Here is a 26,071-nt window from a genome sequence, read left to right on the forward strand (position 1 = left end):
GGGACATCCGGAGAAAAACTTTAAAGAACATATCCCTGCTGAGCCTGCCCTAATGAATACGAAGACTCAGTATAGCTACCGTCGGCTGCGTTATAGACCAGATTTACAGAAATCGTCGATGTGTTATAGACAGTACCAGGAGACACATGACGACCGCAACCTGTTGGATCGTTGTTATGTCAGATAAGATATGTAGGGCCCCGTAACTTCTCCAACGCTGCAATAATTTTCGGAAGATATTCGTATTCGAGTTCCTGCTTCATTTTATATATATATCCAACCCAGGTAGTTTCAGCGTAAATATTTGTTCCTCTGCAATTTTAAAATAATCGAGAACTTACTCTTTGTAATCGCACTGGGATATTACATATATATGAATCTTGCCAATTATTGTTACTAACACATAATTCTGAAAGTATTCTGCATCAAAATTTCACCATTCTCGTATATGATAATATAATAGTGGTCTCTTGATTAAGAAAATCATTTTTAATGATATACAGTTCAAACGCTGGAACATCAATATCGGATTCTTTCTGTGTAGACGCTGTTGATATCAGTGTACTCGTCGGTTGTGTTGTGTTAGCAATAATCTGTGCTAGTCGTATCCTTATGTATGTGGTCATTATTATCTTTTTCCGATTCAACATGTGGCCCTGGCAGCATTGGCTACCGTGTCATATTGATAACAAATATCCCTAATTGTCTGATAGTGCACCGTATATTAAGCCCGCTAACACGTGCGTCGCGTATAACGTACTCATTATCGTCATTTTTTCAGCGACCAGTGAGGAAACAGCGTATACAATAATGTCGATAACGATGATTTGTCTGCGATATGTATTTTTTGTTATATTATGTGCTTGTCGTTGATTTCCTGCACGCTCATGCTTGATTATACCGAGTGCATTATGTAGGATTCATTTTTGTATATAATAAGTTTCCAGCTGAGGTGTTTTCGCAACAAATTCCATACACCACCAACATGTCGTTGCGATTAGTGTTTTGTCTTCTGGATACAGTATGAATATTTCTTCGTCAATTTAGCACAAATCGTACGGTTCCGGATAATCTAACGGTGGAATGACGCGATATATATGTCGCAAATGTATCAAATTTAGCGGCGCTAAACACAGAGGGCCTGTACATCTCAGTGACCTGAGCGATATGTTTCATGGAACTGTTTTGCAGTGACCACGTTGCCCATCTAGAAGCCACTGTGTATTCCGCATTGGTGAGCGGAGTCGTATGAATTAGGCGATATTGAATCGTTTTGGTTTTCCAGCGATTTCAGAGAGTTAGATGTTGACAACCGTTATATTCACAATAAAATTTATCTTCGAAATACCAATGCTATTTTCTCACGTGTTGAGTTCACCACTCATTGTCTCGCCGGTTTTAACAACGTACTTACTGTTCGCAGTTCGATTTAGGTGTTGCTGTTATCCACGTATTTTTAGTTGCCACGTCATTGTCTGATTTTTGTTTTCCCGCATTGATAGTTGTATTTATATTCATATTGAGATCGCCATACATGATATCTCCAGCTTTTCTAATTCGTCATAATCTTCCCCATTGTTAAACGTTTCCTCCGAGAAATATGCAAAATAATATATGTCAACGGGATATTGCCTGACTTTAACCAACCTTTGCTGATCTCGAAAACCTACAACGTCATTTTGGTCAAATAGGCGAGACGAAAAGGATCAGTGAGTTTATTTTGTGTTGTATATTTGGATAAATCAATTTTGCCATGCGGCTTGCTTTTAGCAGATATACCATACATATATGCCATTGTAAACCATTGACCTGTTTAAAACAAGGCGTTAAGTACCGCAAGCACCTCTGGAATGCATATTTGTGGATCCGCTGATGTTTGTGGTGGCAATGTTGAATACCAGTTTGGTATGTCACCGTCCAATCCACTACATCCTAAACTTTCTCTCGGTGGTGCCAATCAAGACGAATCGAAATAAACAACTCCAAGTGGATCAACCTCGTATGCAACAAAATTTGCCTCGAGATTAATAATGCTGGTATCAACATGATTTGGTTATATCGGTAACTGGTTTCGCATGAAAAGAACTCTGAAGTTGTTTATGTTTACTCGCCGAGCAACATCACGTAAATCAAAATTTGACCTGGGGAGTTTTAGCGAAACGTTCCCGACATCCTTAGACCTTGACCATACCGTGTTCCAGGTAATCTTAGGCCGCGTCGCTTTTTTTAGGTGTTTATGCCTTTTGATTTATTTCTGTGCCATACCGGCAGCTGTTCCAACGGCATGAAGTGCAGCCGCTTTTGCTGAAGCTGAATCAGCTACTGGAATTAACGTTGGTAAGGCCGCTAGAAACTGGAATATACCGCCGGTATCACTGCTCTCATTCGCAGTAGGATCAAGTCTCACATCAGTTCTTGATTTCATGGTGTCATTGTAGTTTGACTTAACGTTCAGACAACTATACTTTCTTGGTCCTGCAAAGCCACTGATTTCAGAGTTACTTTTACCCAAACTAAATTCAGATGTTCCAACGAGACAAAATAAATCGGATACAACGTCGAATAATCCCGCTTAAAAATTTGCAGGACAGAGTTGAGATTCTGATCACACCCCATAAATCGGATCAAACTATAATACGCCTATGTAACGTTGTTTTTGGTCAAAATTCAGTATTATGTCCTTGGATGGTTCTTGATGTCAATTTACCCTGAGCGAATAAGTAGATACCGCTAATATATCAAACACCACTGGGCTTCTGTCCGTTCTTTATATATGGAACACGCTGAAATGCCGCGAATATGTAACGTGGTGCTGAAATTCCCTGATGTAATGCGATCTGCCATGTAAATGTCCCTATTGTGCCTAGTGCTGTGTTTGTGGTTATTGTCAGCCACGACAGTGTTGACTTGCCGCCGTCATTTATGTTCGACAATAATCATTGTTCTTCATTCAAAGGTGGGGTCATCTTTGGTATCCATAATGCTAGTTGTTTAGCGTTACTTTACCACCACCAGCGCCACAAATCCCAACACGCCATAAAGCACCGTTGACTGTGCCTCTCCTAACCAGGGTGTCTATATGTTTTGCTCCTAAGATAACTTTTCTAACATGTCTACAGAATCCGAAGATATGTGATAGTGGTATCACATATGTAAATGTACCATCTACATTAACCTGATATTGTCATGCTGGAAACCCTAAGGTGAAATGTAGATTAACACCATGTAGTGTCGCAAAAGCAGTGGCTTGTCGTGGTATAGTTTCAGCTGCTGTAACATCAGACCTAGCCTGTGCTAATTGTACCATGTGATGCTGCCTATAGTCTGGGTGGTCCATAATGTCCTTCGCAAAACAACGTGGACGGAAAGACTGACTGTGAACAGTCATCGGATTATTTTGCAGGACTGATCCTTGTCGTAGCAACATCAACGTTATCGAAGCATGATTCGGTTTCTCTGCATTCAGTGATATATCTGGCACTGTAAAACAACGCTATAATATCATTGTAAACGAATCCACATCGTTCAATTGGTGCTTATGCGGTATCATCATTGTTTAAATGATTACCGTGCATTTCAATAAATACCTCGTCCGTCAAGAAATACCTTAACGTGTATTGGATTTGTAATTTGATTCGTCCAGGCTGGTCTGATTTTCGTGTTTTATAACAATAATACTAAAAATCCCGAACAGACTCATTCGTGAGTATTGGTGCGTCAGTGTCAAATGGTGGATCAGATACACGTTTGACCATTGATCAATATCGCCAGCGATGACGGGCCAGACCACTATCTGCTATTAGAATTGCAGTTACGTTTTTTTTTCTCTATCGAGCTGCGGCTTGTTTTATCGTGATTGCATTCAAACTAATTTTTTCAACCGCTCATTTGCAGCTTTATTATTATTTTGCTGACATTTGGTGGCACCACATCGGTGCTGTGAAGCTTTTCTGGAATACTTACTTTGGTGCATGTCAATTTTAATGGCAGTGGTTATTGTCGTACTAATCGTGCGAACCTATCTTTGACCGAAACAGTGCTTTACCAGCAAGATTTCCAACTGTGCAAGAAGCCGTATAACGAACAACTTCGATAGCTTTCATACCAAATTATTTTGAAACCGGATATGTTTTGGACCTACCCTTCTGAATAGACCTTGAACAACATCGCCGAGTCCATCTCCGTATATCATTTACTAAACCGTTAATAGTGAAGATATCACAATGATGCATTCAGGTCTGCGTTTGGCAATGCGTATACTCATGTTATTTTTTATGGTCGATCTAATTGATCACTCACTAATTTCATCAATCAGCGCCAGATAGACTTCACTGTCCATGATACCACCGATACTTAAACGCTGACAAATAGCAGCTGCCACACTGATAACTTCGTCAACATTGATGCCGACTGGTCTTCCAAAAATCAGAATTTCAATCGATCAACATCAGCAAAGATGGTATTGGGACAAAGTTTTTCCTGCATCACCTACGATTCAGCAATCATATTACTGCCGCGTTTTCCACTACTTATATTGGCAACGACACTTCCGGTCGCTCCTTCAGGTGTTCATCATATCGATCTGATGGTGGTTCTAAAGAACGCTGCCAGGTGAGTAGTTTTCTCTGTTTTCCCTGTTTCTTATTTCAGATTTAGTTTATGTACCCGATTTTCTCCTTTCTTTTTCTATTTTTTCAATTTGACTCTCAATTTCAACATCTTTTGTTTTTCTTGTTCAACACGTATCTTTACTTCTCCTGTAAAGATTTCCATTTTGTTTTCTTTGATCATCACTAGAGATGATTTTAGGAATATCAAAACTAACACGAAATATATCCGTAACCCAAATGTGTGAATGTTATAGTGCCGACTTATTTTTGTTTTCCATGTCAATTCTAACAATATATCCAAACGCAGCTATGCCAATTAATTTTTATCATTGATATCTTCAATACCATCCTCATTAAACTTATACATTATATTACTTCTACTCTGTAGTGATGATGACGACGGATCTTCTGATTCTTCTTCTGCATCATCATCCTCATACTTCGATATACTCAATAGGTTGCCGTAAGTTTGGTTGATTATCAGCCTTTTTATATGGAAGATTTCGGAGAATTTCTTTGGTTAGTTTAGTTCTGTTTGCTATTTAAAAGGTTGATTTACCTATTTTTTCGGCTGACATAGCTTTTTGTTGCAACGACGGAAGATCTTTAGTGGCTTTCGTGGCTGTTTTCAACAACTGGTCTGAATCCTCTGTAAATTCAACATGAACATCTTGGCGTTGTTGCAGTTGCTGCTTGACAGATTCACGGATTGAAAGATACTTATTAATTGTATCCAATCGTTGAGCTAATTTAAGTGTTCGATATTACATTGTAAGCACAGAGTAACTCATTATTATTATTACAAAAGCGATTTAATTACAGATGAGAAGATACACAAGGGTTTACTGTATATCAGGTAACGTAACGAATTTTTCCAAATACAATAAACCACCTTGATCTCAATTTGACTCAACAGCTTAGACATTTTCGCGGTTTTGTGACTGCTCTGGAAAATGTATGCGTCAACGCCTTTTCTACTCACTGAAATTTACAGGTCAACCTAAAATAGATCATTGTATCTGTACCTCGTAAACCTGAATAATTTAAAATGCCAGAATACTTGATACATAAATTATACGATATAAATACCTGTACTAGTTTAATTTTTAAATTATTTGTTTATCGGTCTGTTCACAAATATAATATATGATATTTTCTCTGTAAATTGTTCATATTTCGCAGCAGGCTATTTATGAACATTCTGATAATAGACTTACTTTGCTTGACTAATTCTACCTGTGGACTACATATAAAAATACTAATTTAGGTATATTATTTATTTTTCATATATTTTCGCTGCTATATTCTCTGTGAAAACCACTCACAGGTGGTTTGAAACATTACTGAGTGTGAATGCTAACCTTCTGGGCTTGACCAACTCTATATGTGGAATGATTTCTCCCCCATTCGGCAATATACGTTGTACGAATTTAGATATAGTATTTATTTTTTGTAAATAACATTATTTATATATTTTATTTCCACTTTATACTCTACAGCACGGGCTAATTATAAGTTATCGGAAACGTTTCTCGATTTATCGTCAGTGACAGGTATTTATATTAGGTTTTAACATATATATTTCAAGCTTGCGATAGTGTAGTGGTAACATCGTTGTAATTCCAAACCATTACTGGTATACTGCGTGGGTTCGAGCCCCAAAATCGACATATTGCTGGTGGGTTAGAAACTGAGGCTGTTTAGTGGGCGCCTTAGCAAAGCGTTGGAAAGTCAACCGGAAAACTGACTGATAATTTGCGCATTCCCATCACCAGTCCAAACTGGTTGTAGTGCGGTTTTGCACCACCTTGAGTTCGTCCGGAGGGTTGGGCATGCCAGCAATTGTCAGAAATCAGTGCGTATCCTGTTGCCAGTAGAACCATTGCGTGCGCGAAATTAATGGACAACCTCCTGAGTTTCTAGTATTTCGTTCATGTCTAGGAATTCACCTGGGTATGTCCAGATGACAATAAAAGGGAAACAACTTTACCCACCCCTTTATTGCAAAAATAGACCGTAGACTAAAAAAGCTCAGAAATAGCCAAAGATAAATAGAGCCAGAAATAAATGAAAGATACGGCCAAAACATATGAAAGATATAAACAGGAATGCATATGGAAAATCCAAAAGCAAAAATAGACCTCATTTGAAGGGTACCCCACGATGGGACCCCAAGAGAGCAGAAATAGGACAGGGTAGTGTTGAAGTATACCTTATGAAAGCACACCATGTATGGATATAAACAAGCACATACAAATATAACTGGCAATGAACAAAAAGCTCAGACTCTACAGTTTATTTTTGCTTCTTTTTCTTACAATAATATAATAATTAATTATATACAACGACTGACTATTGAAATAATGCCTTTGTGCTATTTTATTTTATGTCGTTGATGGAAAATATTCATTATGTATAGTACATACAAAAAAACATCAACATCACGATGTGTCACATATAGTTTATGTTGCTGTTGGTTGGTAATTCTAACGGTTCCATTCATGTGTTGCGTCATTTTGTCACCCTCTCCCTCAGCCATTTGGTCGGATCACCCCTTCCTGCTGCTCTTGTTGGAAAACCTGAAAGTCACATTTGAATGGTGCACCAGTCTGGATTATATTTGTTTTTCATAAATGGAAGTAAGGGTTCGTTTGGTCGAATGGCAATATTGATAAATGATAAGTGGCAACGTAGTTTTAGTTTTGTATCACCAATATCACAAAATGAATCGACAGCAATATTTTTACATTATCAGCATCATTAGCTGACAGAGACTCAATTCAGTTCGAATCAGTCAGCACTTAACTTAAAAGTCTCTTGGTGTTTGTATTTAAAATTAGATTAATCAATTAATATAAGAAACAGATTTTGAATGTTTTGACAAGGTTGCGGAATTTACGGACGATTTATTTGATCAACTGATGCAGGATGCCAAGACCGATAGTGAATTTTTTTCTTCGTATACACTTAAAAATAATCTTTTTTTAATGGTCAAATAGAAACTAACCGCTGAATTTGTCCTGATCAACCTTTCAAAGCCAATTTCGAGTAAGTATTCAAGCTCGTGCAAACAAGGCGGTCGTTGAATACACAACTAGGTGCGAAATCACTCCGGGATTGTTTCTATAACTGTGTAGTGGTATTCGCTGATATATCCAATCTAGTTTGTTTACCAAAGAAACAGATGAAGGAAACGAGATATCGACAGCTACTCAACAATGATGTACTTGTTTGAGTAACAGTAATTGGTCAAGGACGATCTTCAGATGCAAAAACTAAATGAGTAATAGGTCTTATTTTAGTGTGTTGTAATGAAAAGTGCGCTAAACCACAAGAACACACAATCGCTGGAAATTAAATTATTCCCCAGAAAGAGGTTTTATTTTTGCAGTAGAATTGTACCAGTTAAATGGGCAATTGACTAGAAGTGCGTAACGTTTACCCGCGGGGTCGTTCAAGCATTTCGTATTCACGATTTGGGGTGAGGCCCCCAAACAAATGTGTTTAAGTGTATTTACATTGAAACAGCTGGTACAGGTCGCCCCATTAAATAATTATTTATAATCGTTACTGCATTGTAAATAAAGCATGTTGTGCTAGTCGGCACTGCATCTGTTAGCATATTTTGCGACCATACTATCATGAAACTATTTAACCTTATAATAAGGATTAATCAGGTATCAGTAAACACAGAAGTATTCATGGATTTAGTTCTCGTGGTTGGGTAACGCGACCTCCAGAAGCAATGAATAATGTAACCACACTCACCATTGCGTTAAAATTCAACCAATTTGAATCGTTATGCTAACATTCTACATATATATCGTGCCGAAGATAATTTTGTACTGTGATGTGCTGAACTTGTATAGCCTTTGTGAGGCCAATAAACATTATCAAATACACATTAGTGTGCACTCTCATATTTGATCGTAACAACATGTACTGTTTTCTGCTGAACAGAAGATACTTGATGATGTGAAATCTATTGTTTAGATTTGGTTCAGCCTAGTCTGCTTTGACATCAGTGGTAGCTGCATGCAGCAAAATCGAATTCGTGTATGTGTAATGCATTTTAATTCCGTATCCTTACCGTACCGAAATTGTTTTATCGTAATAGGACTCGAAAATCAAGTGTTTTGACAAATCCAGCACTGACACGCTCACAACGAAAGGCTTTGTTAGTTTTTGGTTCGATATTTGCCAATGTACGGCTAAGATTCACCCATCGAAGACTTCCTCAGACTCAAAGATGCTCATACATAAAAAAGTCTCAGAAGCTTATCTTGCTTACTGTCTCGAACAAGGCCATCTTAAACTAATTTGTTACCAGTGTAAAGTGGTATTTATCTGCAAGTAATGACCCATCCACGTGCTCTGGCGAAATCGTATTATTCGATTATCTTTACGCAAATGCTCACTACCCACATAAAAAGTGGACATTGTAGTTGCCGTTAGTTTTCCATAAATTTGCGTTTTTTGATTCTTCATCTGACCCACGCTAAAACGGAAACAGCAAAGCGCAGGTCACCGATATCGTTTCCGGCTCAGCTGATAATCACTATGGCATAAACGAATCTCGCTTGGATATTTCTTGTCACCTTTAAATGTGTATCCGACATCTCAGCTAATGTCCTAATAGTGTACGTGTATCTTAGCTTCAACGTGTATGGGATCAATCCGAAAAATTTGTCCGCAGAGATTGAGGCATTCTTTTCATCATCTCCAATTTATTAAGATTATTGGACTTTTATAGAAGCTCTTTTCTTTTGATTTTTTTTAATTTTTTTTTTTAATTTTTTTTGGGGCTGTTCTTTTTGTGATAACATTTTTACTAATATAAGATCTATGTATCAATTTATTACATATTATAATCCAAATTATGTACATCATAAAATGACAGTTGTAAGTATGTAGTTTGAATGGATGCTTGTTGGGTCCAGAAGACATGAACTGCATTTGAAAATTGCTATATACATTATTAATCTTATCCATTACAATAAATACTAACTTCTTTTCTACCGCCGCATGGCTGAATTTGGCACTAAATATTCATTTGTTATAATACATACAACATAATAAAGTGAAAACATTTTGTATTTCCAGACTTATTTATATATAAACCTAAAACGTTTAGCGTTCCTAGAGAATGACTGCTTTCGTATTCATAAATATTTACCAGAAATGTTAAATGTATAACAAAAAGGTACGCTGTAGAGGATAACGTCATCCGCGTGCACCGCCTCTGATGCCAGAGATAGCTGGCTTTAACCCGGCCGAGTCATACCAAAGCTTATAATAATGGTATTAACAGACACTCCGCTAGGCGCTTGGCATTAACAGGTAGTGTTAGGACTGGTCGACATGGTGCTCAAAATAATGTGACTGTGTGTGACAACATGCTACAAGTCTGCGGCATGATGCCCCAGTGCTAGACATCGCAATTGAATGCCACTCTGCATATCTCGAAGCGATATGATAAAGTAATTGTTCAAGCTAAGTTAAACATCCACCTCTCACACATAAACAGAGCCACACACACATCCGCGAACCACACAATAATCTCTATAAGTGTAAAGATACATTTTTGTAACGTTTTGTAGGGTAATGCATCAAGATATTCGTCACTCATTGTTTTAATTTACGTGATATTAATCCATAGTGAGATGGGGTTATCCGCCATTTTGATGGCATATATATTCTGGCAACCTTCGGTATTATAAAAATAACGCTATAGTGAAAGTAACCTTTAGTTGAAAGATGAACTGCACCTGATTCTTAATAAAACTGCCTTGCTGTATCTGCTTTGTCTCCGGATAGCTATCTACTGTGAAACATTTCTTATAGCATGTACATCTATTTTTGATGTCAGTAATAGCACAAATTGAAATCTGCGTTTTAGTAGACTGATTTAGTAGATTGCATTTAAATTTTGGCAAACATTCTTTAGACTGCCTCATGTTGGTGTACATCATTTGGTTCTGCGGAAGACAATTGATTTTAGATATTAATGCTGAAGAAGACAAATAAAAGTTCATCCAGGACATGGCATTAGCTCATCGAATTATTTATTCAACTAGGTAAATCTAATCTTAATTGGAGGGTGAGAAGAAATTACTGTCATGCAAACTTGAGTCTTATCATGTAGCTGTCTTGATAGTTGGCAGTTAAAATCACTCTCAATACAGTGGTAACAAGAGAGACCTAGGCACTGGGGGCAATGTTTATCGTGCTGCCCCTACCAAGGTGTCCAAATGCAGTGTTCTATAGTTCCACCCCAACATTTATACAGAGAATATTTTTTTTTGTCAGTTGTTATCCTCCTACACATAATATAAGTTTTGTAAATAATTGTACCCGTTAGGCTAATATGAAAATGACATACCATGGCACAAATCAGCCGCAAAATAAAAAGCCTGATCTCCTTGTGCCACCACTATTACCATTGAGATACCCAGGGGAAGATGTGTCTCTAATTGGAGTGCGGTCATTTGTAATTAAAAAGCTGCAGAGACCCTAATGTATGTATAGTTTTATAATTTGTATATTAAGTTAATAAGCAATACCAATCAGTCGATGGCCAAATCAGATGTAAAGAAACGTATTATTGCCTACATGATAAACGTGTAAGCACAGCAGAACATGCAAATGCTGGCTGCCATACAATTATTTGAAATTTAATTTCAGTTTTGAAGTTCTACCTAAAGGCTATATACAAAAATTTGCCAAAGCTGACATTTAGTAATGCGTGTAAGTTGCATGTAAGTTGTACAAAAGGCATAGCAGATACTAGCCAACTTTGACTAAGCACACTTTATCTAAATTTTGCTTTCTGCTTAAGGTCACACGTGTACGTTATTGATAGAGACAGTAAGAGGGATAGACAAATTTGACTAATCATACTCTTATAAAGACTATGGTTTATAACACCTATCAATTTACGTTATACAAAAAGGCATAGCAGAAACTAGTCAAGTTGTGGCTAAGCATACATTTATCCAAACGTTTACATCTGAAAAAACGTCATTAATGTACATTATGGAAAGAGACAATCAGGCGGAGAGCCAGGTTTGGCTAATCATACAGCTAGCCAGATTTTGGTTTAGAAGAGCCATACAGGTAGGTCATACTAAAAGGCACTGAATGCACTAACCAAATTTTCGATCACAATATATTTAGCGAGACTTTGATTTTCTCCTAAGAGCTGAAAATATTGCTTGTGATAACACTGGTATACAGCCACGATGCTTCCGAAAAACATGTATTCCAACATTACTAATTTAGGGTCACTGAGAAATAAAACGTTGCTTAAAATTGTTGGTTGGCTTTAGTTTTAAAGATATGATCCTGGGTCAGTATATACGACCCTTGACTTCGGAATGTCGAAGATAAGTGAGTTACAAAGGGGAGGGATTTCAATATAAACCTATGCCTAGAAGTAATGTATGATGCAATCATATTTGAGTAGATAGGATTACCAAAGAAAACATAATTGCACGCAGGTTTCTGGCAAAACCGTTGCAGCAGCGTACGATTAGATTACTGCCCATGCACTCAGTGAGCATTTGACACGGGCAACACAGTTGCCTGGAACAAGGTCTTCAAAGCCGTCATCGGAATTCACGAGTTAAATGTGTCAGGGTAGGCAAACCATTGTGGAGAGACTTTCTGACCTTATGTCGAAATGACGCTTTCGATTCTGAACATGTTTTGGGTGGTTTTCTGCGATTCCTGCTCGTTAAAAGAATCATCGGCAGATTAGCCTATGGCATTTTTTAAGCGTGTACGTGATTGACATTTTTTGTTGGCTGTATCTAGTTTATGGTTGTTAGCATTGATCACATCCTCCCATATACACATTTCTTTCTATCCGAAGATCTTCACAGCTCGTATCCAGATCACAATACCTGCAGTAATACCATTTTTTAATAACAAAACTTACACTATGTCGCAGGTACAACCACCGACTCCTACGATGACGTTGCCGCTTCCGGAAGTACTGTCTTTGATGGTTCAGGAGAGATTTTCACGCAACCCTTCACGATCTGAGAGTTTTTATCTCTACATTCCATAGTGAGCTATCTGATTACATGGGGAACATGTTTAGTCATCATTTCTACTGGATGTCTCTGCCCATTCTAGCCCTACACCTGGTATGAAGGAGATAAACCTCAAGAATCGAAATACTCATCTTGCTGCAGTGGGTCGTTCACCCAGTGAGTTCCACATCCATCATAACAATTCTGCATCTTAATCACGCAGTTCTGATCGGGTTTATCTGATCTGAAAAATGATCCTTCGAAAAGGAATCTTTTAATCTTATGACCTTAGGTGTTAACTCATTTTCGATGTCAAAGTTCGACAGTGAAGCTGTCTACAAAGGGTGACACAGAGCACATCCCACTGATCAACGGAAACCCTGAAAGTGATGTGGTGTGATCATCTCGGCGGCATCGGAAGTTTTCGCCTCTTTCAAGGCTTATTATGTCTTCGCTCATCACCTCTCACCCATGTACACTAGAAGAGGATGGTCAGCAGCTGGAGCCACGTCTAATTTCTCGCTTCAGATCCAGATCCTCGTGACGGTCGATAACTGGAAATTTCAGGTACGCGGCTCACTTCTGAATCAAAGCGCGTTCCCCGTTGAGACTAGATGGCAACTGGTTTTATGAGATTACTTTAACCATCTGGGCAATCACTCTCGAATTTTACTGTCGCTTCCGCAATGTGCACCAAGTATTTCACGTTTAAATTAACGGCGATTAGGCAGAAATTCATAATACTGGATATAAGACGATGTGAGCTCATCTGAGCAACAAGCGAATAAATTTACATTGATCCAACTAATTTAACTTATGCCATGGCTGAGTCATAGAAATCGCCATCGAAATGTACCATTTACTGTTCGACGATACAAAACGTCAGTATGCCTGGTACGCCGGAAACCATCTGCAGGGGCTCAAGCTGACCACCGGACATTTTGCCGAGATCAACCGAGAGCAGATTATGTGTAAATCCTTGCTCGAAGATGCATACGAGTGATTGAAGCACGATAAAGTAAATTTGTTTTAATTTTTCCGTTGGACGCATACTACAGCAGCAGTTGTAAGGATAGAGGATCGATTAACTTAGTTAAAGGCATCGAAGGGCTAGTTCAGAGTTCATCCAGAATCTACATCCTTGAATTAACAATGCTAGCGTGAACGCCGGATTCATTAAGCGTCGTAAGTTTGCAAGAAAGAGAGACGATGACGCGCACAAAAATGACCACGACTGCATATCAGTATTTAAAAGAGAAAGCAATTTCGCAGAAAACGAATATTGCTCGATGTCATCGACAAAATACTGCTTTTTCAGCCTTCTGAATGCGAGTACGAAACCTTGAATGTCATCGTCAATGTGACGGAGCTCGATGAACAATCTGATAAAGCTATGTAAGAGGTTGTAGTAGTGGTTCATCAACGCTGTTTCACGTGATCATGCACAACGTGCAGGGAAAAATCGATCCAGATGTAGCTGAAGCGGCGTATACTTCTCTGGATAATTTTCAACCGAATTAATGTAAACAGAATCTGATCGGTGTTTCTAAACATGGGGTGAATTTGATAATCTTTCAAAAGGCAGCGCCGCATCTGCTGAATTAAATTAGTGACCAAGTTAAGTATTTCAGCAATTACTGAAGTCGATGTGCGTCCGTGAACAGAGGTGTTATGTTATTAACGATACAGGTCTTCCAAAACCTGAACCTCAACGTGGCGAAAATCGCTCTGGTTTTTATTACCTTTGCAAATATCATCAAAGGATATATTATTCTGCAGAAAAAAGTTACGATTTACTCCAGGTCGTGGAAGCGGTACAGTGCGTAGACGATCTTGTCCTGCAGGTAAAAATTACCCATCGTGGCTTTATACAGAGCCCGTGCAAGAATCGAGAGTTAAAGCAGATAAGGTCAGTGAACACATCAAGTTTTTACTAAAATATTTTCATCATCTTGAATTGTAAATGCATAGTTTAGTCGATTCAGCAGAATAATATCAGAAAGGTCATCGATTTTAATCACATCGATGAAAAAAAGTCAGATGAGGATCATAGGGAACTAGTATCGTATTACCGCTATTCCCATCAAAAGGTTTTTGTATACAAACGCGCGTATCGGCATTATCGAGACCTGCTAAGAATTGCCGTATCAGTTCCGCTCGCCCTCGACGAAATCGTATTTACGAGTGCGAATGGTGAATCCGTTCATGCTCCTTTTATCCTTAGCTGGATTTGCTTTACAAACGATGGTCAAGTGGACAAAGCCCACGCTGGAAACGTATCAAAAAGTGCTTAGCAAGATCAGATTGTACCTGCTTTGTCATATATTTGACATGGCGCTGCTGATTCGAGAGCTGAGAATGGTCGACGACATCCTGATCGATCTTGCGCCGATGTCGTTGAGTCGCTTCTAAAAGGCATATGACAAACATTTTTCAAACGCCCCATCGAAAAGAGATTCTGAAGTTCAATGCAAAGTTCCGACCTTGGATCGCAAATTTTCATAAATAACTGACACGGCCTGGTCGATCACGTATCCGTAATTTTCCTGGAGATGCAAGTCACGTTTTTGTATCGCCACCAGTTCAACTGACACATACACATGACGTTTTCCTCTGGATAGATCGTGTTTCTAGTGAACACGTGCGGATTCATTATTGACCTTTCTAGTGTTCGTACATAACTTTCATATAACAGCATATATTATTGTTCATTGTGCTTGAGCAATATTTTTTTCACAATATTTGAATTCAAGATCAACAATTACGTGAGATGTCACCACAACTGTTTATTAACTGGCAAAGATATTCAAAATCAGCTTTAAATTTGAGGTATTACACCTGCATTTCTAAAATGTTTGGCACGGAACAATCTGTTGCAAATTCCAATATGATGTATATGTATTTGGAATATGGTAAATATGGTAAGTATCTTGACTGATGATTTTGGTGTCGACAGTACTGTCTTGAAGTAACGTCAGCTCAAAATAAGGAAAAGAACAAAAGACAGAGTGTTAGGAAAATAGAAAGAGAACGTATAAAACTCCCCTAGTCTCTGAACAATATCTGGCAAAAGTAGTGGTAAATCCATAGAAAGAGCATACTTGTGATAGATTGCAAGAAATATTTTCAAAAAGATCTTCTCAATGTACAAGGAGTACGAACCGATGCTTCATTTTGCTGTTTCTCGCAATGTAACTTTATATTTCGATGGCGACTTGGAACAATCATTACTTTATAAATATGACTGAATATAGATTGAAATAGGACTAAAACAAGGATTTCAAGCAATTATTATTTTAATGACATTATTCAAAAACAATCAGCGTAATAAAAGTACAGCTAAATATTAATATTACAAGCTTATAGTTTATTTCAAGGTACATTCCTTTTTTAACTTTAATACTCAGTTATAAATCTTAAACAACTAGAACCAAACCAGAAAAGTAGACATACGCGAATAATAACCACATAGAAGATTTCCTTGCATAAACGTGTGATAAATAGTATTTGTCTCCAACTTGTTTAGTATAAATAATGTAGTCAATAATAAATGTGTATCACGTACTTCAAGATGTTATTTTTTACTAATTGCATTTCAAAGAAACTTCAAGCATGAAAAGTCAATAATCTATGTTTTAAAATACAAACCTTTTTATATATATGCTTAACTTTGAGTTCAAAATACGTGAAGATTATGGTTTACAGTGGTAAATTAGATGACGAAATTTATTTAGATAGCATCTATGCAAATTTGAAAACATCATTAGGTCAGTTTCAGGCTATGTAATTTTTGTCATGATTTCATTAAAGTTATAACTGAAACATTCTTCTCAATAGACAAGTTCAAACATGTCCTCAAGTAAAAATATTTATAGTTATTACCAATAAGATTTATAAGCAGTTTTTCCTTAAAAAGGTAGTTTCTAGCAGCATGCACTGAACAAATATGTGGTATCGAAAGGTATCTATACAGTGGTCAATATGCCGGACTAGCGACCAAAATGGCGCGAGCTTGAACGCGAACTTGAAATAATCCCTACCTGTTTACCGATGTGTCCCAGGGTAAGACACTTTATTCAAATTACCTTCTCGGATTAAATTACAGCCATGTGTTAATCTGCTCTAACAGACAAAACCTAACGAAAGCTAAACTTGACTCCTTAAAACAGAAACACACAAATTAATTACAACGTATATGGACTAAACGTTGACAAAATACCATGCTATGAAAAGAATTTCACATGAAGCTCCTTGCCAAATGTTGCAGCTCTCAATGAGTCTTTCAAATCAAGTTAAATCAAGAACATCAAAAACATGTATCTCTTAAACTTTATCAAGACGTTATCTCTGTAAATGTTGTGTTACTTCCGAACGTAATGTCTAATACGACATGCGAAATGGGAACAAACTCATAAAGACACTCTGTCAGACCGATAATCAATCATATATCAACTGATAGCGATACTGTGGCACATTTGGTATCAACTTCATATGAAATCATCAAACAAGCCAATATGTATCATCTGCATGTATTTAATTAAAACTATAAAGCAAAACGTCATATGAAGGGCTTTCCGTTTTCTATGGGAATAGTTGTTCTAGATTCAACTGCCAAAGTATGATACGAATCATCATGTAGTCCTGATATACATTTATATTAGTAAATGTTTACATGGTCCTATAAATTTATCAAAGGAATTTGCTTTCAAAACTATTTTGTGTTACATATAAATATCCTTCTGCTTTATTATATCCTCATCGCCTTGATATCGTATAAAGTAGATTTTAAACCAGCGTTTATAGTCAATCGCAGCAAATATCTAAAGCTAATGCAAACTTAATGGCGTTTCAAATATAAACATATTTCAAATGCTAATAATCTCTATAAATAGCTTATAGCAAATAGACTTCTTAAGCTTTAGTTGCCTCTGCTAATGACAAGCGATTGTAATTTAATATGTTATATACCCTAACATATTCATTGGTAAATGTAGATATATTGACTGTCAGGAACTGGTTTAACGAAATACTAAATCATAGGCACTGATCAGTAATACATATTGACCTTTCGCATTAGAATTACTGACTAATTCGGATATACATGCATATTATTCAAAACATGATTTATATCTCTTCAGGGATCGACCATTTACTTTGTGTTTTCTGAAGTGGTGGTGAGGAAATTAATTGTTCTTACAATCAAAATATGATTTATTTTTCTCAGCGATATTAACACTTATGGTGGCACGATTTTAGTTCTCTATAGATAATGAAAAGTATTTTATTTACGCATTTCTTGTCTCGAAAATATTTTGAAAACAAAAAATGCACAAATACACCCCCAACTCCGTCGAAAATTAAATAGTCCTCTCTGAAAACGAGTTCATGTATGTACAGACGTAAATACTAATATACCTGCAACAAAATATTTAGAGAGACAAGAGAGATTCATCATACAATAAGTTTAAATTAAACCAAATAACTTCAATTCCACCTCAAACAAATGACTGCGTAATCTTTTCTTACTGAACTATCTATAAGTTGTATAACGATACCCATAAAATTAATACATTCTTTTTATTCTACAAGAAGCTATGTTATGCACAATACGACCAACAATACCACAATGCAAATACTCTTCAAGACAAAACAATTTCAACTTATGAAGATCAATAATTATCATATGTTATTTCAATTCCATCTAGAAACATAATATGCACTACATCAAAACATTTGGTTCATAGAGGAACCTATACATTACAATGTACACTCCATCAAAAGATGTATTATATTAACTTCAATAATAAGCACCATAATGTACAGCTGACACTCATGTATACAATAATACCATTTTCAGGTTATCACGATGACACCCCAACACTCGTTACTTTAAAGGCATCTGGCTCAGTTGTTTAAATATTCTGGTCTTCAATGTGTTGAAATAACCTGTTAACGAACAACGGAAAATATTCAGACGTGTGCGTGTTCATATTTTCGTAAGTTCAATCTTATTTTTGTGAACTATTTGTTGAATGAAATACCCATAATTAAAGAGTTTCTATTTTTCAAATTGATTGAAGACCCCCAAATTAAGTGATACTAACGTGGCATAATTAGGTTACCAAAATTTGGTTCGCATTAGAAAATAATTACCCAGTCAGTAAGGTTTTGCAAAGGTTTAAATTATCTTTGTTGTAATTCCTAATTTGCCTCGCAGAAACACAATAAAGAAAGATGTAAATTCGTGTTTTCATTCATTTTCTAGTCTTACTCTAGCCTATAAAATGTGGCTGGAGAAACAAAGTATGAAAAGAGAAGGACTTATACCATTAGACGTTATGATTGAAGGCTTTGTGGTTATTTATTTTTTGTATTATTAATGACGATGTCAAAGCCTTTTAAACAGGATTGGCCAGTAAAACTAACGCATGAACTAAGTTTAGAAACAAATCACCCTGCTTGTGAAGTATGGGCTTTGCCTTGCAGAAACTCCAATGACGGTGAATTTCCATTTTCAGGATTTCATGTTAAGTATCAATCGTACTATAACACAACTATGTGCGCGTACTGAAGATCCAACGCGGGTTTAACGCAAACTCGTGTTTTGAAATCAATTTGGTGGCAGTGATGTTGCTGCCGAGTTAGTAAAGTTATCCACGACACCGTGGAGAAAATACCCTAATGAAATATATATATATTACTATGCTTTAGCACAAATGGATGATCTGATTCAGACAACCAACCAAGCATAGAATGGATAAATTCCTATAAGTCGTATCGATAATGCATGTTAGCGACATAATCTTGCTTAGTAAGAATTACACGATAACCGTGCGCATCAGACATCACTTGAACCCAATAATCCTAACACGAGAACAGATTCTTTAGATTGCTCATTAACGTAGTCACGATTGCTATGGGGACATTTATTGGGCTTTGTCGACTTATTAGAGGTGCAGCACATTGATATAAGGTCTGCTACAATCCAGCTCAGTACGTCAAGCATTGAAACTGCCATTTAAACGTTAGCGACTGCACAAATGTTGTCCACGAGGCAGTTAAGTCCTGATTAGACAACTAAGCATTTAACCTACGGTGATTTTATACTTGTGATGCATTTTGCAGAAACCTTCAGTAATTTCTTAAACATAGTAACCGAGTCCTGGTAACGAAACAACATTCGTGGCTAAGTTCTTCCATCACGTATGCCAACAGTACAGCAAACCCGGCAGGGAATTTGCTCCGCACATTGACTGTATTTGCTAATGAAACGTTAAAACACGTAGCGTCAGCATATATAAAAATTCGAACTTTCATTCTTACAGTTACAAATATACTTTCCGCCAGGTAATGGCATGATTGTTAGTTGCGCTTTTTGCTTAATACATGTTCTTGGCGAAAACTGAGAACTGATGCCAACAAATCCAAACTATCGCGAATGTCAATATATCTTAATATCCACACTAATCAATGCATCCATATTAGAAATTACTTTGAGAAACAGAAGTTCTAAGCACATAATGCTTTTTGCAGTATAAGGAATCAATATTAGCATTGCATAGCTTTGATAATTCATACTTTCAGAATTCACTTACCTCAAATCAATATTGATGTTTGCATTTAGAGGAAGTACACGCCTAAGCCAAAGAGAAAGCAACACAAACATAACATTATCAGTACGTGTTTCATATATTAGTTATTGTATTGACAATTAACATAAAATACTTGAAACAGGTGAAAAATAAAAAGACGAAAATATTTTTAAAAATTATAATTTTACTGTCCTCGGTAATGGGTACAAAATGGATACTATTTCAATACGTGTTTGTTTCGTTTTGGCTTGTTTAGTCTATCATTTTTCCTTTGTTTGTTGGTTTATTTTGCTGTTTTCCAAAATGGTGCCCTTATCTCAAGAAGACAAAAGCTTCTGGACTTCGCTGTATACATTTATAATTTGACCGAAGAGAAACAATGCCGTGTTTTTTTTCGCAAAATGTCTGAGGTGCAAAATGACAGTTTCTTATAATACGTGCCGAATAACTAGTAAATAAACGTTCTAATTACAAAACCTATGTATAAATCCTTTCATGTTGAGCAGCGATTAGTAGGAATTTCTCAATTGTTTCTCCTAAATATCAAACAGAGACGTTAAGTATAGCAAAATGGTCTGTTTAAAGTATAACTTTAAGCTCCCACCACCAAATAAGCGTCTTATGCTGTTTACTAAAAATATGTCTCTAATGTTCTGTACAGGATCATGATTGTTCTTGCGTAAAGTACAGATACATATTGTTTGCATCAAGTGATCTTATCTGAATCTGTTCTAAATCAGTATATTTCTGATCCATTTTATTTCTAGTCGACTTACTTCACATTGTAATGCCATCGTCCTAATCTTGGGATAATATAATTTAATCGTCTATTATTGTCATATATTTTCTGGTAATCTAAAATGGAAAATATAAAATGATTATATTCCATTTTGTCCCACAATTTAATGACCACATCTGTCTAATATGACATGGGCAGATTTCAACATTATTTACAAACTGAGATAATTAATTACCAGAAACAAAGTTACAATATGTTCATATATTCAATCTGAATATCAGAAAGATTTTCGTACGGTCCAGAATGTTTCAGGTAAATCAGGCTAACTGCTCAAGTACACCGCCTATTTCCAATATGCCATTTATTTCTTCTTGCATGGATCATTGATATTTGTAAAAATATGTCTTTGCTTCCCACTTACTAATCCATTTTATTCTACACAGATTCATATTTTGTATATGTTACAACAATAAAATGTTGCTACATGTTTTTGTTATTAATAAAGTTCGAAATGTATAATTTTCACTATACTGTTGTTACGGTAATATGGGCATCTTACATGTCTTGTTACTTTTTTAGAAGTTTAATAGAGTGTGTGAAACACAAAGGAGAGTCAATACATTTATTTTTATACCCGAAATCCAGCACATGTCTGAATATAGATAAATAGTAGTTCCTTCTCAATAAATATTAGTGTCATCTCTCACATGATTTTCATAATTAAGATGATTCGGACGATGCAGTATAACATGGGTTGACTTAATCGAGGATATAATAACAACTCTACCGATAAAAACAATGAAAATAATAATAATAATGATAATAATAATAAAATGGAACGTTTAACCTTCTTATGTCATCTTTACTGATTTCGCATCGTCAAGAGCAAGTAATGAAATAATCCGCACTTACGTACTTTGTTCCACGAACATTCTTCATACCATGTCAAATTACTTACCGAAGGCTGAAAGGAAATGAACTGTTCATAAGCATTCAGGATACTGGTATGGCATACACATTCAAATATTTTCTTTTATACCTACTTAAAACTGTAAATAAACCAAAAAAAAAAACAATTCAGCAAAATCTAAGAAAGGATTCTCTACATAGTCGAACTCTAATGAAAATATAATACAGAATCATTTTCCTGATTTCAGTGACGTTATTCTCCAAACGTTTACGAAGCAGAGAGAGCGCTTTCCATGCTGAGGATCACATTCCTAAGCTAGATAGTGCACGCTTGCTTCTTTCGAATCTAATGAGGCAACTGATTAAGTAAATGAACTGAAAGAGCACTGTTTTATATTGCAATGATTTGTTTTCTGTATTTGCTTGGGATTTTTTATTGCTTGCATTAATCTGTGACATAAAACACCACCACCACACGCCAAAAACTAGCCATCCGAAGCTCACAAAGGTTATATAGATATATATAGATATATATGTATTTATTGTGTGTGTGTGTGTGTGTGTGTGTGTGTGTGTGTGTGTGTGTGTGTACCAGCATGTTCATGCATTGTATACGGCAGATTGTAATCGAATATCGAGCTTAGTACTTCCAATCCGTCATTACAACACAGATGGATGTATGAATAATTTATATTATTGGGTTGATCAAATATATATTAAACAAAGGAATGAAAAACAATGACGTATGGAATATTACGTGCACAGGTTACATTGTATATTCATTTATTTCCTACAGCACGTTTTAATCGCTGCCAGCTCTTAACTGATTTCTTAGAAATACCAATGGTTATTACATAGCTACGAGTTCTTCCCTGCGTCGGATTAATTACGGTAGTGTCATCTTCGCAAATACAACTTTTGTTACGGCAAGAACAACTCCTGTGCGTTCTAAGTGTTGCTTTAGTTCGGAGTTTGGTCTTGGTAATATTGTCCTTTTCTACTATTATACGTGTCTTAGGTGGTTAAGGTAAACATTGATTTGGTAACAAAAGAAATTTCGGAGTCCCTGAGACGAATTACGTTGAAGATTTCTTGCATATGTTGGAATTAACCTGAATGTATATAACAGTAGCGGTCATTCAGAGCTATGCAATATATCATACTGGAGATGACGTAAAATGGGAAAAACAATACCAATACGATATCATGTTGTATTTTAGTATTCAACCATTTAATAAGTACCCATAATAAAGAGCAAATCATGAATGTGCATAACCTGATGTATACTAGGGTAAGCACTTACTTAATCTGTTTCATAAGCATCGTTCATATAAAGTGAATGTACCTACCTCAACCTGAAAGAAATATAAAGAGTTCAGATTAACCAATCAAAAAATAAAGCTAATTAATACTCAGTAATAAGTTCAGCACATACTAAGAGATATTTGGCACTACTATTAACAGGATAAGCTTAATATCACTTGACTAAATTAGCGTTAGAGTACTGCAGGAGAATAATTAAGTATGGTAGAGCTTCCGTTGAGCGTAACAGCGGAACAGCTTTAGCGTCGTTGTACTCATGCGTATGGAAACATTGAAACAAAAATAGTGTTGGTGTGGATTTTGCAACTTTTCCACTCCAATTTTATATTTCGTACTCTTCATTGAATATTTATAACTTAACCAAAGTTTTGTTATATGCCTTTTTCTTCCCATGCCTAGCATAATTGTATTGCCTGCCAAAAGCTGACGCATATTACATATCGACAAACAGACAGACAGAAACAGACGGACAGAGTTAAACACACTGATATATATATATATATATATATATATATATATATATATATATATATAGAGAGAGAGAGAGAGAGAGAGAGAGAGAGAGAGAGAGAGAGAGAGAGAGAGAGAGAGAGAGAGAAGACAGACAGACAGACATACAGGGTTGAGGGAAAATGAGTGGTGTGCTGTGGTGTATTTCTGTATTTTATTTAACAAGCGAAAATCCGCCCTTTAATTGCAATATTTCACTTGTCGACAACAAAGTAATCTGACACGTTTATATTCGGTATTTCATCCTTAATGAATCCCCATATTCAGTAGAATTACCGGACTGGAACGTGTATAATTATGCAAAGACTGAGTTCATGAAGCAACGGTTATCTCAACAGCAATTACTTACCTTAATCTGCAAGGAAAACAAACGGTTCATATAAGTAAATTAGCCATGATACTGCATACAGTATTTCACTACATATTAACGTTTTGAAATCTTAGAAGCACATTTACTAAACAAATACCAATATAAACTGCTGTTTCTAAGTTATATCGACGCAGTGTTTTTGAAAGATGTTCCACCGCTATTGATTGATCTGAAATGATAGGCGTCTTATATGATTATTATGAAGCAAATGTTTTCGATGCAACACCAGAGGAAGTGAAACAGGTAGACACGTCAACATATTCTATTATGATATAGGTTTCTAGCACATGTTTGAATGTAGGTTGATACAATACTTAGGGCTCTCTTGCACTAAATGCCATTTTAGGTATACACCACTAATAATCTGATGCAGTTAATTCAATGCCGCTTTCTCCATACATGCAACGAGTATTTCAGATGATGCGATTCATACCATGCGTGAATCGGATGTAGGTTAATGATAAGGATAATACTAACCTGGCACGTTAATTTCGGTATTTCACCATCATTGATTCTTCAAAAATAAAAAAGTAAAACAGACTGGCGTGACCTTATTTATACTAGCTTAAGCACTTACGTAATTAATTCATGTCAACACCATTCACCTACCTTAGCCTGAAAGGAAAATGGATTGTTCACATTAACGACTTATTCGTGGTATTGCATATATGTATAGCTACTACAATTAGGTCACAACTATAACATTGATATGTCCTATATCACTTTAAGAAAGTATTTGAGATATGCAATGGCAAATTTTACAACAAACGTATACTCGTGATGTGTGCATTATTCTATCTTTCTCATAGACATCGAAACAAATTTTGTTTGTGTACATTATACAATCTTTCTCTAACAGTTATATCTTTCTTTATGTTTATTCATATTTCTAACGTAAAATATATATTTCATGTATAATGGTGCGTTGTTTAATAAAAGGCTACATTTTCTGAATAATAATAATAATAATATACTGGTGTATTTATGAGAGGTATTTCAATATTGCTTATTCATCATAACAGATGGCATGGAAAGAACCTGAACGACCTGCTTTATACAAGAAGAATAATGTGGTTAATTTGTTCTGCTGAAGTCGTTCAGTTCAGTTGAAAATACTTACCTCTGTCTGAAAGACAAATCAGTGGCTGATTAGAGATTAGCTATTGCAGTCAAATGTAAGTACAAATTATACAACATAAATCATAGAAACACAAGATACATATTTTTAAGGTGAAATATATATGGATAATTGGTTAAGGTAATTTTGACATGCCTGATACATAGCACATATGTGCATAATATAGACAGTGATACGGGTCTTGCAAAACAGTATCAAATACAACTGGGTACGGCATCTGTCTTACAGTGGTAAAAACCAGATATGTTTTTATCGGCATTAATGATTACAGGTAATCAGAAACATGCAATGAATTGGCGGTGACAATTAAATTAAAACAGAAATGTAATGTGTTTAACAAAAATGATGAAATTACTTACCACGGGAGCCTGAAATAAATTTAAAAACACAATTTAATAACTGATGGCATTAAAGACAATTGTACTTCATAACTAAACGTTTCTTAAAACACATAAGAAAGCCCAGAAAAAGATGCCAAAATGATGTATCAATACAAAATCGTTGTCTCTATTAGCAATTAAAATGTGTTCCTTGCATGAAAACATTATATCGATCTAAATCAGTAATTTCTGTCTAGCAGTTAAAAATACTGCGTTATACTGTCATTCCTCTTCATCACGTAGTAAAGCATGACTGCCTTAAATTTAAAAGGAACGATTAAAGCATTGGATTTAAAGAGTAGCTTAAATATGAAGAGAATTACACTACACCAATAACAGAGCATCATATAATTATTCAGGCTAAAGACATATATATATATATATATATATATATATATATATATATATATATAAGGTTATATATCCTGATCTAAAAGATTCAAAAGAGTACTAGTAACTATCGA

The 26,071-nt window shown here is 35.9% G+C and overlaps 1 long non-coding RNA gene across 2 annotated transcripts; it reads right to left on the reverse strand.

Moving 5' to 3' along the window:
• Window positions 1–15,924: 15,924 nt before the first annotated feature.
• Window positions 15,925–25,894, reverse strand: LOC149783989 (uncharacterized). 2 transcript variants are annotated; one of them, XR_016413715.1, is made up of 3 exons: window positions 24,567–25,894; window positions 20,242–24,074; window positions 15,925–18,592 (listed from the first exon to the last, which is right to left on the reverse strand). It is a non-coding gene; the product is annotated as an uncharacterized LOC149783989 (long non-coding RNA). The 2 variants fall into 2 exon arrangements; XR_016413714.1 differs by having other exon boundaries at window positions 20,242–20,283; window positions 21,015–25,883.
• Window positions 25,895–26,071: the final 177 nt, after the last annotated feature.

This window comes from Sinohyriopsis cumingii, chromosome 14 (assembly GCF_028554795.1).
Source record: "Sinohyriopsis cumingii isolate HCF-2022 chromosome 14, ASM2855479v2, whole genome shotgun sequence".
NCBI classification, from domain to species: Eukaryota; Metazoa; Mollusca; class Bivalvia; order Unionida; family Unionidae; genus Sinohyriopsis; species Sinohyriopsis cumingii.